The sequence below is a fragment of the Salvelinus alpinus genome, chromosome 10 (genome assembly GCF_045679555.1).
Source record: "Salvelinus alpinus chromosome 10, SLU_Salpinus.1, whole genome shotgun sequence".
Taxonomy (NCBI): Eukaryota; Metazoa; Chordata; class Actinopteri; order Salmoniformes; family Salmonidae; genus Salvelinus; species Salvelinus alpinus.
The window spans coordinates 64,339,625-64,353,961 of record NC_092095.1 but is presented as its reverse complement, the minus strand read 5'-3'; the positions used below and the strand labels follow the sequence as shown (position 1 = coordinate 64,353,961).

Here is a 14,337-nt window from a genome sequence, read left to right as displayed (position 1 = left end):
GAGGCTGATCTTTCAGTGATGGGGTCATAACATTTTGCAGCTGAAACCTTTCGAAAGGATAGAGACACTTTTGTAGGGAGAAAACAGTAGGGAGAAAACAGAGGGAGAAAACAGAGGGGGAAAACAGAGGGGGAAAACAGAGGGGGAAAACAGAGGGGGAAAACAGAGGGAGAAAACAGAGAGAGAAAACAGAGAGAGAAAACAGAGGGAGAAAACAGAGGGAGAAAACAGAGGGAGAAAACAGTAGGGAGAAAACAGAGGGAGAAAACAGAGGGGGAAAACAGAGGGAGAAAACAGAGGGAGAAAACAGAGGGAGATAACAGAGGGAGAAAACAGAGGGAGAAAACAGAGGGGGAAAACAGAGGGGGAAAACAGAGGGGGAAAACAGAGGGGGAAAACAGAGGGAGAAAACAGAGGGAGAAAACAGAGGGAGAAAACAGAGGGGGAAAACAGAGGGAGAAAACAGAGGGAGAAAACAGAGGGAGAAAACAGAGGGAGAAAACAGAGGGAGAAAACAGAGGGAGAAAACAGAGGGGGAAAACAGAGGGAGAAAACAGAGGGGGAAAACAGAGGGAGAAAACAGAGGGAGAAAACAGAGGGAGAAAACAGAGGGAGAAAACAGAGGGCGAAAACAGAGGGAGAAAACAGAGGGGGAAAACAGAGGGGGAAAACAGAGGGAGAAAACAGAGGGAGAAAACAGAGGGAGAAAACAGAGGGAGAAAACAGAGGGAGAAAACAGAGGGAGAAAACAGAGGGAGAAAACAGAGGGAGAAAACAGAGGGAGAAAACAGTAGGGAGAAAACAGAAACCGTTCTGTTTATTACAACCGTATCTAGTGGTTGCCGGAGGTTACTGATGTAACCCAGGTTCTATGAACCAAGCAAAATTTGTCAAATGTATTTCAGAGTTTCTCTTGCGACCCCATTTTCAAAATCAGGCGACCCCCTCATGGGGTTCAGACCCCTAGTTTGAGAAACACTGGTCTACACTGTTATTGTCATTCGTTTAAAAAAAAAAAAATATTTTTTAAATTGTCATAATAAAATAACAATAGCGAGGCTATATACATAGGGTACTGGTAGCGAGTCAAAGTGCGGAGGTACAGGTTAGTCGAGGTAATATGTATATGTCGGGGTAAAGTGACTATGTATAGATAATAAAACAGTGAGTAGCAGCAGCGTAAAAAGGGGGTCAATGTAAATAGTCCAGGAAGCCATTTGAATAACTGTTTAGCAGTCTAATGGCTTGGGGGTAGCAGCTGTTTAGGAGCCTTTTAGGCCTAGACTTGGTGCTCCGGTACAGGTCAAAGAGTCTGTTTACCAATTGTGCATTATGATTGTGTGAAATACACTGGGGGGGGGGTACATAGCCAACAGGCTGAGGAGGGGGGAGAGAGCCAACAGGCTGAGGAGGGGGGAGAGCGCCAACAGGCTGAGGAGGGGGGAGAGCGCCAACAGGCTGAGGAGGGGGGAGAGAGCCAACAGGCTGAGGAGGGGGGAGAGAGCCAACAGGCTGAGGAGGGGGGAGAGAGCCAACAGGCTGAGGAGGGGGGAGAGAGCCAACAGGCTGAGGAGGGGGGAGAGCGCCAACAGGCTGAGGAGGGGGGAGAGCGCCAACAGGCTGAGGAGGGGGGAGAGAGCCAACAGGCTGAGGAGGGGGGAGAGAGCCAACAGGCTGAGGAGGGGGGAGAGAGCCAACAGGCTGAGGAGGGGGGAGAGAGCCAACAGGCTGAGGAGGGGGGAGAGCGCCAACAGGCTGAGGAGGGGGGAGAGAGCCAACAGGCTGAGGAGGGGGGAGAGAGCCAACAGGCTGAGGAGGGGGGAGAGAGCCCTAACAGGCTGAGGAGGGGGGAGAGAGCCCTAACAGGCTGAGGAGGGGGGAGAGAGCCAACAGGCTGAGGAGGGGGGAGAGAGCCAACAGGCTGAGGAGGGGGGAGAGAGCCAACAGGCTGAGGAGGGGGGAGAGCGCCAACAGGCTGAGGAGGGGGGAGAGAGCCAACAGGCTGAGGAGGGGGGAGAGAGCCAACAGGCTGAGGAGGGGGGAGAGAGCCAACAGGCTGAGGAGGGGGGAGAGAGCCAACAGGCTGAGGAGGGGGGAGAGAGCCAACAGGCTGAGGAGGGGGGAGAGAGCCAACAGGCTGAGGAGGGGGGAGAGAGCCCTAACAGGCTGAGGAGGGGGGAGAGAGCCCTAACAGGCTGAGGGGGGAGAGAGCCAACAGGCTGAGGGGGGACAGAGCCAACAGGCTGAGGGGGGACAGAGCCCTAACAGGCTGAGGGGGGACAGAGCCCTAACAGGCTGAGGGGGGACAGAGCCCTAACAGGCTGAGGGGGGAGAGAGCCCTAACAGGCTGAGGGTGGAGAGAGCCCTAACAGGCTGAGGGGGGAGAGAGCCCTAACAGGCTGAGGGGGGAGAGAGCCCTAACAGGCTGAGGGGGGAGAGAGCCCTAACAGGCTGAGGGGGGAGAGAGCGAACAGGCTGAGGAGGTGAGACAGCGAACAGGCTGAGGGAGGAGAGAGCTAACAGGCTGAGGGGGGAGAGAGCTAACAGGCTGAGGGGGGAGAGAGCTAACAGGCTGAGGGGGGAGAGAGCTAACAGGCTGAGGGGGGAGAGAGCTAACAGGCTGAGGGGGGAGAGAGCTAACAGGCTGAGGGGGGAGAGAGCTAACAGGCTGAGGGGGGAGAGAGCTAACAGGCTGAGGGGGGAGAGAGCTAACAGGCTGAGGGGGGAGAGAGCTAACAGGCTGAGGGGGGAGTGAGGAGGTGAGACAGCTAACAGGCTGAGGGGGGAGAGAGCTAACAGGCTGAGGGGGGAGAGAGCTAACAGGCTGAGGGGGGAGAGAGCTAACAGGCTGAGGGGGGAGAGAGCTAACAGGCTGAGGGGGGAGAGAGCTAACAGGCTGAGGGGGGAGAGAGCTAACAGGCTGAGGGGGGAGAGAGCTAACAGGCTGAGGGGGGAGAGAGCTAACAGGCTGAGGGGGGAGAGAGCTAACAGGCTGAGGGGGGAGAGAGCTAACAGGCTGAGGAGGGAGAGAGCTAACAGGCTGAGGAGGGAGAGAGCTAACAGGCTGAGGGGGGAGAGAGCTAACAGGCTGAGGGGGGAGAGAGCTAACAGGCATAGGGGGGAGAGAGCTAACAGGCTGAGGGGGGGAAAGAGCTAACAGGCTGAGGGGGGGAAAGAGCTAACAGGCTGAGGGGGGGAAAGAGCTAACAGGCTGAGGGGGGGAAAGAGCTAACAGGCTGAGGGGGGGAAAGAGCTAACAGGCTGAGGGGGGGAAAGAGCTAACAGGCTGAGGGGGGGAAAGAGCTAACAGGCTGAGGGGGGGAAAGAGCTAACAGGCTGAGGGGGGGAAAGAGCTAACAGGCTGAGGGGGGGAAAGAGCTAACAGGCTGAGGGGGGGAAAGAGCTAACAGGCTGAGGGGGGGAAAGAGCTAACAGGCTGAGGGGGGGAAAGAGCTAACAGGCTGAGGGGGGGAAAGAGCTAACAGGCTGAGGGGGGAGAGAGCTAACAGGCTGAGGGGGGAGAGAGCCCTAACAAGCTGAGGGGGAAGAGAACCCTAACAGGCTGAGGGGGAAGAGAGCCCTAACAGGCTGAGGGGGGAGAGAGCCCTAACAGGCTGAGGGGGGAGAGAGCCCTAACAGGCTGAGGGGGGAGAGAGCCCTAACAGGCTGAGGGGGGAGAGAGCCCTAACAGGCTGAGGGAGGAGAGAGCCCTAACAGGCTGAGGGGGGAGAGAGCCCTAACAGGCTGAGGGGGGAGAGAGCCCTAACAGGCTGAGGGGGGAGAGAGCCCTAACAGGCTGAGGGGGCAGAGAGCCAACAGGCTGAGGGGGCAGAGAGCTAACAGGCTGAGGGGGGAGAGAGCTAACAGGCTGAGGGGGGGGAGAGCTAACAGGCTGAGGGGGGAAAGAGCTAACAGGCTGAGGGGGGGAAAGAGCTAACAGGCTGAGGGGGGGAAAGAGCTAACAGGCTGAGGGGGGGAAAGAGCTAACAGGCTGAGGGGGGGAAAGAGCTAACAGGCTGAGGGGGGGAAAGAGCTAACAGGCTGAGGGGGGGAAAGAGCTAACAGGCTGAGGGGGGGAAAGAGCTAACAGGCTGAGGGGGGGAAAGAGCTAACAGGCTGAGGGGGGGAAAGAGCTAACAGGCTGAGGGGGGGAAAGAGCTAACAGGCTGAGGGGGGAGAGAGCTAACAGGCTGAGGGGGGAGAGAGCCCTAACAAGCTGAGGGGGAAGAGAACCCTAACAGGCTGAGGGGGAAGAGAGCCCTAACAGGCTGAGGGGGGAGAGAGCCCTAACAGGCTGAGGGGGGAGAGAGCCCTAACAGGCTGAGGGGGGAGAGAGCCCTAACAGGCTGAGGGGGCAGAGAGCCAACAGGCTGAGGGGGGAGAGAGCGAACAGGCTGAGGGGGGAGAGAGCTAACAGGCTGAGGGGGGAGAGAGCTAACAGGCTGAGGGGGGGAAAGAGCTAACAGGCTGAGGGGGGGAAAGAGCTAACAGGCTGAGGGGGGGAATGAGCTAACAGGCTGAGGGGGGGAAAGAGCTAACAGGCTGAGGGGGGGAAAGAGCTAACAGGCTGAGGGGGGAGAGAGCTAACAGGCTGAGGGGGGGAAAGAGCTAACAGGCTGAGGGGGGGAAAGAGCGAACAGGCTGAGGGGGGAGAGAGCGAACAGGCTGAGGGGGGAGAGAGCGAACAGGCTGAGGGGGGAGAGAGCGAACAGGCTGAGGGGGGAGAGAGCGAACAGGCTGAGGGGGGAGAGAGCGAACAGGCTGAGGGGGGGAGAGAGCGAACAGGCTGAGGAGGTGAGACAGCGAACAGGCTGAGGAGGGAGAGAGCTAACATGCTGAGGGGGGAGAGAGCTAACAGGCTGAGGGGGGAGAGAGCTAACAGGCTGAGGGGGGAGAGAGCTAACAGGCTGAGGGGGGAGAGAGCGAACAGGCTGAGGAGGTGAGACAGCTAACAGGCTGAGGGAGGAGACAGCTAACAGGCTGAGGGAGGAGAGAGCGAACAGGCTGAGGAGGTGAGACAGCTAACAGGCTGAGGGGGGAGAGAGCTAACAGGCTGAGGGGGGAGAGAGCTAACAGGCTGAGGGGGGAGAGAGCTAACAGGCTGAGGGGGGAGAGAGCTAACAGGCTGAGGGGGGAGAGAGCTAACAGGCTGAGGGGGGAGAGAGCTAACAGGCTGAGGGGGGAGAGAGCTAACAGGCTGAGGGGGGAGAGAGCTAACAGGCTGAGGGGGGAGAGAGCTAACAGGCTGAGGGGGGAGAGAGCTAACAGGCTGAGGGGGGAGAGAGCTAACAGGCTGAGGGGGGAAAGAGCTAACAGGCTGAGGAGGGAGAGAGCTAACAGGCTGAGGAGGGAGAGAACTAACAGGCTGAGGAGGGAGAGAGCTAACAGGCTGAGGGGGGAGAGAGCTAACAGGCTGAGGGGGGAGAGAGCTAACAGGCTGAGGGGGGAGAGAGCTAACAGGCTGAGGGGGGAGAGAGCTAACAGGCTGAGGGGGGAGAGAGCTAACAGGCTGAGGGGGGAGAGAGCTAACAGGCTGAGGGGGGAGAGAGCTAACAGGCTGAGGGGGGAAAGAGCCAACAGGCTGAGGAGGGAGAGAGCTAACAGGCTGAGGAGGGAGAGAGCTAACAGGCTGAGGAGGGAGAGAACTAACAGGCTGAGGAGGGAGAGAGCTAACAGGCTGAGGGGGGAGAGAGCTAACAGGCTGAGGGGGGAGAGAGCTAACAGGCTGAGGGGGGAGAGAGCTAACAGGCTGAGGGGGGAAAGAGCTAACAGGCTGAGGGGGGAAAGAGCTAACAGGCTGAGGGGGGAGTGAGCTAACAGGCTGAGGAGGGAGAGAGCTAACAGGCTGAGGGGGGAGAGAGCTAACAGGCTGAGGGGGGAGAGAGCTAACAGGCTGAGGGGGGAGAGAGCTAACAGGCTGAGGGGGGAGAGAGCTAACAGGCTGAGGGGGGAGAGAGCTAACAGGCTGAGGGGGGAGAGAGCTAACAGGCTGAGGGGGGAGAGAGCTAACAGGCTGAGGGGGGAGAGAGCTAACAGGCTGAGGGGGGAGTGAGGAGGTGAGACAGCTAACAGGCTGAGGGGGGAGTGAGGAGGTGAGACAGCTAACAGGCTGAGGAGGTGAGAGAGCTAACAGGCTGAGGAGGTGAGACAGCTAACAGGCTGAGGAGGTGAGAGAGCTAACAGGCTGAGGAGGTGAGAGAGCTAACAGGCTGAGGAGGTGAGAGAGCTAACAGGCTGAGGGGGGAGAGAGCTAACAGGCTGAGGGGGGAGAGAGCTAACAGGCTGAGGGGGGAGAGAGCTAACAGGCTGAGGGGGGAGAGAGCTAACAGGCTGAGGGGGGAGAGAGCTAACAGGCTGAGGGGGGAGAGAGCTAACAGGCTGAGGGGGGAGAGAGCTAACAGGCTGAGGAGGGAGAGAGCTAACAGGCTGAGGGGGGAGAGAGCTAACAGGCATAGGGGGGAGAGAGCTAACAGGCTGAGGGGGGAGAGAGCTAACAGGCTGAGGAGGGAGAGAGCTAACAGGCTGAGGGGGGAGAGAGCTAACAGGCTGAGGGGGGAGAGAGCTAACAGGCTGAGGGGGGAGAGAGCTAACAGGCTGAGGGGGGAGAGAGCTAACAGGCTGAGGGGGGAGAGAGCTAACAGGCTGAGGGGGGAGAGAGCCAACAGGCTGAGGAGGGAGAGAGCTAACAGGCTGAGGGGGGAGAGAGCTAACAGGCTGAGGGGGGAGAGAGCTAACAGGCTGAGAGGTGAGACAGCTAACCTTTTCCCTCCAACACCCAACTGGACAGAGTGTGAAAAAAGAGAGAGGGACAGACACACAGAGAGCGAGAGAGAGATAGAGAGGAAGAGAGAGAGAAAGTGGTGGTGAGGGTGCGGTCAGGGTGGTTAGTGAAGGCCTGCTATAAATATTAACTAATGAGTCAGAAGGAGCTAACGTGTCAGATAATGAGGCGCTAGCTGTGGCCTGCCGTGTGTGTGTGTGTGTGTGTGTGTGTGTGTGTGTGTGTGTGTGTGTGTGTGTGTGTGTGTGGCGCCTGCCAGGGATCCACTGGGGAAAAGGTCACTATTGTACCTCACTTATAACCCAGTAATTAGACCATCCTCCATTAGACCTGCCCTCTTACTCTCTATCTTTTCTCTCGTTCTCTCTGCCAGGGGCCCCACATCGCATGGACAGACGAGGCCCACGTCAACCAAAATAAGGGCCCCACATTGACATACAGACACAGAGGCCCCACAAGAGCTACGTACGGTCACACATGGATAGTGTTGTGTACTGCTGCAGCGCCTCATGTCTGTCTTCGCCTGCTGTGCCGCCAGGCCAGGGGAAACACTGATCTACTCCGACAGGCCCTTAGATTTGTTATCAAAACAATCCACAGCTAATGTGTCTTAATAACCGCCCTCATCTTGACAGACACTCATTTCCCTCTGTGTGTGTGAGGACTGAGGAACACAGCCAGAAAAAGGACATGGCCCCTTCTGTTTCCACAGATGAGATAGATATCTGCTCGGCATTTTGGAAACAATGGCTATGTATGTTGCCGTGGCAACTAGCGTACATGTGAATACACTGGGTTAAAGTGGAACTGACAGATATGTAGATATGAAACAGAATCATAATATCAGTCAACAATATCAAATTCCCAGTTTATGGTGCAAAACCAACTTTATAAGAGGTTTTAAAAATATGTTCTGTGTGACTCAACATTCCATGACGTACACTAAGACATTGTTGGCAGAATAGATGGATGCAGTTCAATGCATGATTAATATAATTCACCAGTACATTTCTTGATAGTCCAAAAAATATTGCTATCAGGTTGTAAATCACAGCTGGCCTGGTACATTGTTTGCTGCCTCCATTTGGGATGCCCCGTTTCAGTTTCCATGACTCAATGTTTTAGAAAAAAACGAATGAATGTAACTAAGGCTGGGAATGTCAATAAGATCAAACTAGGAAGGGCGATGATCACAAATCAGTCATAACGTGGCTAATATGCTAGCATATCTATTTATGTAGCAAGCTAAAAACACAGAGCATAACATTAGATAGATAGCTAGCTAGGAGGATGTCATGTCATTGGAGGAGTGGGTGAGTGTGTCTATTTCCCCTCATATCGTTTTCAGTGGCTACACACAGCTAGAGATGCAGGAGTCATTTGGTTAGCTAGCAAGAACATGAATGACTGTTATACAGTTAGCATATACCTTACATTCGCAAATTCACTCTGGCTATCTACTCCGATTTCAGAGCACTCTCGTCTGAGTGTCAGAGCGCAGAATAACTGATGAATTTACAAACGCGCAACACCTGCTGAATAAGACTGGTGTCAGTAAACATAGGCAGAAAAATGTATAGTTAGTCAAGAACGCTCTAGATAACATGTAAACAGCCTAACCAGCTCTGCTACGGCAAGTAAAATGGTAAGAGTGAGGTGTTCTCTCATTTGTGTCTGGAATTTGCTAGCCGACTTTAGCCAGTTGTTGGTTGGAACAAGCATGCAGCATGGCAGGCAAGCTGTAGGACGAGGAGGCTACAATTCCCCATTGTTAATCAGTGTAATTTTGAAGGCCAACAAGCTGAAAAAGTCTGAGGGTTTATCTAATGTTTCTTCGTTATATTTCGCTCTGGCTAGCATTAGTTGTTGATCTTGTTGTTGGGTATAACTGAGGGAGAGAGAGTCTACCTTTTCATGGTTATTTGATCAATAGGACTGTGAAGTATTTTATGGCTTTTGCAGAATAAGTTGTAATGATCTAAAGTCTCGCTGTTGCAACGGCCTGTAAACACACAGTCCAAACGCACTGCTGCCTTCCCACTCTATATTATTATAGAACTGTTACAATGCTGTCTCACTTTAAAGAGAGCAGCAGAGCTGAACACTAGTGTGAATGTCATTCAGAGATACAGGTATAGAGGTTCATTTCATTTGGTTTTCAAGCCAGTTCATTTGGATTGGTTGTCGTAATCACTTTCACCATGCACGGTTCCATCAACAAGTTGACTGATTTCATAGTTCTCTATTGTTGATCTGGAATGAACGGATTCAGAACTTCTAGACTTGGTGAAATACAGTGGCATCAGAATCCTGACTGTGTCCATTATAACACAGTAGCTAATTACAGCAATAAAAGGTATACGACAGTGACAATACCGTAAATCAGTGTCCCTGGAGCGCGTGAGTATGTGTGTGAATGCTTCTCTGTGTGTGTGTGTGTGTGTGTGTGTGTGTGTGTGTGTTCCAGCAAGAGGACAGCGAGGCTTCTCAGCTCGTTAGTGTGTGCTAACGAAGCACTGCGTCCCGGCTCTGACACGGGGGCGGCTGCAGCGGTGCGCGCGACTTGCCATGGCGACCATAATTAGGATAATTAAATTAGCGCGCTGATGGACGAGGGGCCAGGGCGCTGTCAGGATCCCTGTCACACCCCCCCCCCCCCATCCCTCAGACAGACAGCCTGCCCAGGCCACAGCCCCCTGACCAGATAGAGCATCACAGGTCATTATGTGTATGTCATAGAAAAATACAGTGCCATGAGAAAGTATTCACACCCCTTGTCTTTTCCCACATTTTGTTGAGTTACAGCCTGAATTTAAAATGGATGACATTTATATTTTTTTGTCACTGGCCTACACACAATACCCCATAATGTCAAAGTGGAATTCTGTTTTTTAAATGAAAAGCTGAAATGTCTATAAGTATTCAACTCCATTGTTATGGCAACGCCTAAATAAGTTCAGGAGGAAAAGTGCTTAACAAGTCAAGTAGTAAGTTGCATGAACTCTGTGTGTAATAATAGTGTTTAACATGATGTTTTAATAACTACCTCATCTCGGTAACCCACACATACAAATATCTGTAAGGTCCCTCAGTCAAGCATTTTAAACACAGATTCAACCACAAAAACCAGGGAGGTTCTCTCGTGCCTCGCAGAGAAGTGCACCTATTGGTAGATGGGTACAACAACAACAACAAAAAGCAGACAGTGAATATCCCTTTGAGCATGAAGTTATTAATTACACTTTGGATGGTGTATCAATACACCCAGTCACTACAAAGATACAGGCGTCCTTCCAAACCCAGCTGCCAGAGAGGAAGGATACCGCTCAGGGATTTTACCATGAGGCCAATGGTGACTTTAAAACAGTTAGAGTTTAATGGCTGTGATAGGAGAAAACTGAGGATGGATCAACAACATTATAGTTACTCCACAATATCAACCTTAATGACAGAGTGAAAAGGAGGAAGCTGGTACAGAATAAAAATATTCCAAAACATGCATTCTGTTTGCAACAAGGCACTAAAGTAATACTGCAAAAATGTGGCAAAGCAATTCACTTTTTGTCCTGAATACAAAATGTTATGGATTTGGCCCAAACATTACAACACATTACTGAGTACCACTCGCCATATTTTCAAGCATAGTGGTGGCTGCATCATGTTAAGGGTATACTTGTAATTGTTTTAAGGAACAGGGAGTTTTTCAGGATAAAAAATAAACGGAATGGAGCTAAGCACAGGCAAAATCATAGAGGAAAACCTGATTCAATCTGCTTTCCACTAGATAATGGGAGATGAATTCACCTTACAGCAGGACAATAACCTAAAACATAAGGACAAATATAGTTGCTTACCAAGAAGACAGTGAATGTTCCTGAGTGTGCGAGTTACAGTTTTGACTTGAATTTACTTGAAAAATCTATGACAAGACCTGAAAATGGTTGTCTAGCAATGATCAACAACCAATCTGACAGATCTTAAAGAAGTTTGAAAATAATAATGGGCAAATGTTTTACAGTCCAGGTGTGGAAAGCTCTTCGACTTACCCAGAAAGACTCACAGCTGTAAATGCTGCCGAAGTGGTGACTCAGGGTTGTGAATACTTAAGTAAATGAGATGTGTATTTAATTGTGCAAAATTTCTAAAAACATGTTTTTACTTCGTCATTATTTGGTATTTTATTAGGATCCCCATTAGCTGTTGCAAAAGCAGCAGCTACTCTTCCTGGGGTCCACACAAAACATGAAACATAATACAGAATGACATAATACAGATCATCATTAGACAAGAACAGCTCAAGGACAAAACTACATACATTTTTTAAAAGGCACATGTAGCCTACATATCAATGCGTACACAAACTATCGAGGTCAAATAGGGGAGAGGCGTTGTGCCGTGAGGTGTTGCTTTATCTGTTTTCTGAAACCAGGTTTGCTGTTTATTTGAGCAATATGAGATGGAACGGAGTTCCATGCAATATGGGCTCTATAAAATACTGTACGTTTTCTTGAATTTGTTGTGGATTTGGGGACTATGAAAAGACCCCTGGTGGCATGTCTGGTGGGATAAGTGTGTGTGTCAGAGCTGTGTGTAAATTGACTATGCAAACAATTTGGGATTTTCAACACATTCATGTTTCTAATAAAAATAAAAAGTGATGCAGTCAGTCTCTCCTCAACTCTTATCCAAGAGAGACTGGCATGCATAGTATTTATATCATCCCTCTGATTACAATGAAGAGCAAGACGTGCTGCTCTGTTCTGGGCCAGTTGCAGCTTAACTAGGTCTTTCTTGCAGCACTGGACCATATGACTGGACAATAATCAAGATCAGACAAAACTAGAGTCTGCAGAACTTGCTTTTGGAGTGTGGTGTCAAAAAAGCAGAGCATCTCTTTATTACGGCCAGACCTCTCCCCATCTTTACAACCACTGAATTATGAGGTATTGTGTGTAGATGGGTGAGGAAAAAATATATATTGATAAAATGTTGAATTCAGGCTCTAACAACAAAATGTGTAATAAGTCAAGGGTTATGAATACCTTCTGCACTGTACACATTAATACACAAACACACTCCTGCCATGTGGTTCTACCATGACAACCTCTGACCTCACAAAAACACGAAACGAGTGTGACAGGACCGCTACATAGCACGTTCACACACACACACACACACACACACACACACACACACACACACACACACACACACACACACACACACACACACACACACACACTCGACCCTGCCAAAACAAACTAATCCTCTTCATTTGCCCCCCCATTATATAAATCTAATGCATGTTGATGACTGTGTATCTGTGCCAATTATTTTAATGGTAAATGTTCTGACCACTCATCCAACAGGATCATATATTTTATCCTTGTTCACACATTACAACTCATATTATCCTTGTTTACACATTACAACTCATATTATCCTTGTTCACACATTACAACTCATATTATCCTTGTTCACACATTACAACTCATATTATCCTTGTTCACACATTACAACTCATATTATCCTTTTTCACACATTACAACTCATATTATCCTTTTTCACACATTACAACTCATTTTATCCTTGTTCACACATTACAACTCATATTATCGTTGTTCACACATTACAACTCATTTTATCCTTGTTCACACATTACAACTCATATTATCCTTTTTCACACATTACAACTCATATTATCCTTTTTCACACATTACAACTCATTTTATCCTTGTTCACACATTACAACTCATTGGCTGTTTTATTTGATTTAAAACAAGACTTGGCATTATTTTACTGTTACTTTGAATCTCCATAAAGTACCATTGGAATCATGTCAAATTAGTGCACATCAACATGAACTTATGGCAGGGATTCATAGCCTATATGAGCATGTGCTTCATAATGTACGTATGCAGCTTGCGTAAAGGATGGTACACATATCGTATGCCTAACAGAAACCGATCCATAGTTAAAGTGAGATCAGGGACTACGCATGCAAGGCTGCAAAGATCAATACACAAAATGTGTTGAGGAATGATTTCTGTTTTATAAATTGCAGCTTCATTTTCAACTGTCTGCTTCACTATTCCCCTGGCGATGAATTAAGGGAGACAGGCTAAATCTACAACACTTTCATTTATCATCTGTGTTTTAAAACGCAATTTATCTGCAGAACGACTGAAAGGTGAAAGTCAAGACATAATGTAATTCTAAACAGACCTGTTTCTCTATGCGCTGCAGTATACCAGCAAATAAAACAAAGAATTATATTAAAAACAATACTAATATAAAAAGAATAGTAATCTTCACCATCATAACAAAACTCCACAGTTCCTTCCATCCAAAGCACGTGTCACATGACGTGAGGGAATTGAACCCAGCACCTTAGACACTGAGCTATCTGGACCACACTACAAACACACCACAGGGCTCGGAGCAGACATAACGGGCTCCAACAGTGAGTGTGTGTGTGTGTGTGTGTGTGTGTGTGTGTGTGTGTGTGTGTGTGTGTGTGTGTGTGTGTGTGTATGTGTATGTGTATGTGTATGTGTGTGTGTGTGTGTGTGTGTGTGTGTGTGTGTGTGTGTGAGAATAGAGTATGAGCACCAAGTTCTACAGTCAGGCGAATACGCTCCACAATCAAAAGGTCACCTTTAATTCAACGCCACCTTTTATTCAACAAAATGGAGTCTGCGATTACATTCAGAGACCATGAGTAGATGAGAGAAACACAGGAGGTAGATGACTAGAGATGATGCTATTGGTCCTCTATTACAGGAGAATTAGTGTGGGGGTGGGGGGGGGGGATCTTACGATCGCCTCGGACCAATTATTTTTGTTGAGCATCTTAACCACATCCTCCTCTAGCGAAGGCAGAGAGGCAGAGAGCCCCCGCCACATCCTCCTCTAGCGAAGGCAGAGAGCCCCCGCCACACATCGTCATTACTACAGTCCTCCGTCTCCAAATTAAGGTCATGTAAAGTAGTAATTACGGCAAATGTGCAGCTTGGATGCAAGAGGGAAGGGAGGCTAATTCAGGCAAACTCAAGCGTGTGTGCGTGGTGCACGCGCCACACACACACACACACAGAGAAAAAGAGAGACACACACCTCTGGGCAGAAAACTGCTGCCAAGGCGCGGCTGCGGCACAAAACATTAAAATAATCATTTTGGTACTCATCAATGAATTCCACTGTAGTGGATAATTCTAAAAGGCGTGATTAATTGAGGATAATTAAATGAAAAAGGAGACAGTGTCACTAATAAGGATTTTAGACTTTTTTTCTTGGCATTCATTTACCACAGATGAGGGACCTGGCTGTCAGACACGCCCACACTCACACCCTGAGAATGACAGTAGATTTGGCTTTACCAGCAGTGTAACAACTAACAGGATAATAGCAGGGTATTGAGTCTCTGAAGCTCCCTCCTGGCTCAGCAGCACAGAGGATTTACACACTGACGACTACGAGGCAGCGCACGACTCCAACACCATCATTAAGTCTGCCGACGACGCGACGGTGGTAGGCCTGACCACCGACGACGATGA

General features: G+C 49.9%; 1 protein-coding gene across 8 annotated transcripts in view; it reads right to left on the bottom strand.

Annotated features, from left to right (window-relative positions):
• Nucleotides 1-14,337, bottom strand: part of agap1 (ArfGAP with GTPase domain, ankyrin repeat and PH domain 1) — a 245,605-nt gene that overhangs the window by 105,410 nt on the left and 125,858 nt on the right. The gene's annotated exons all lie outside the window — the stretch shown is intronic.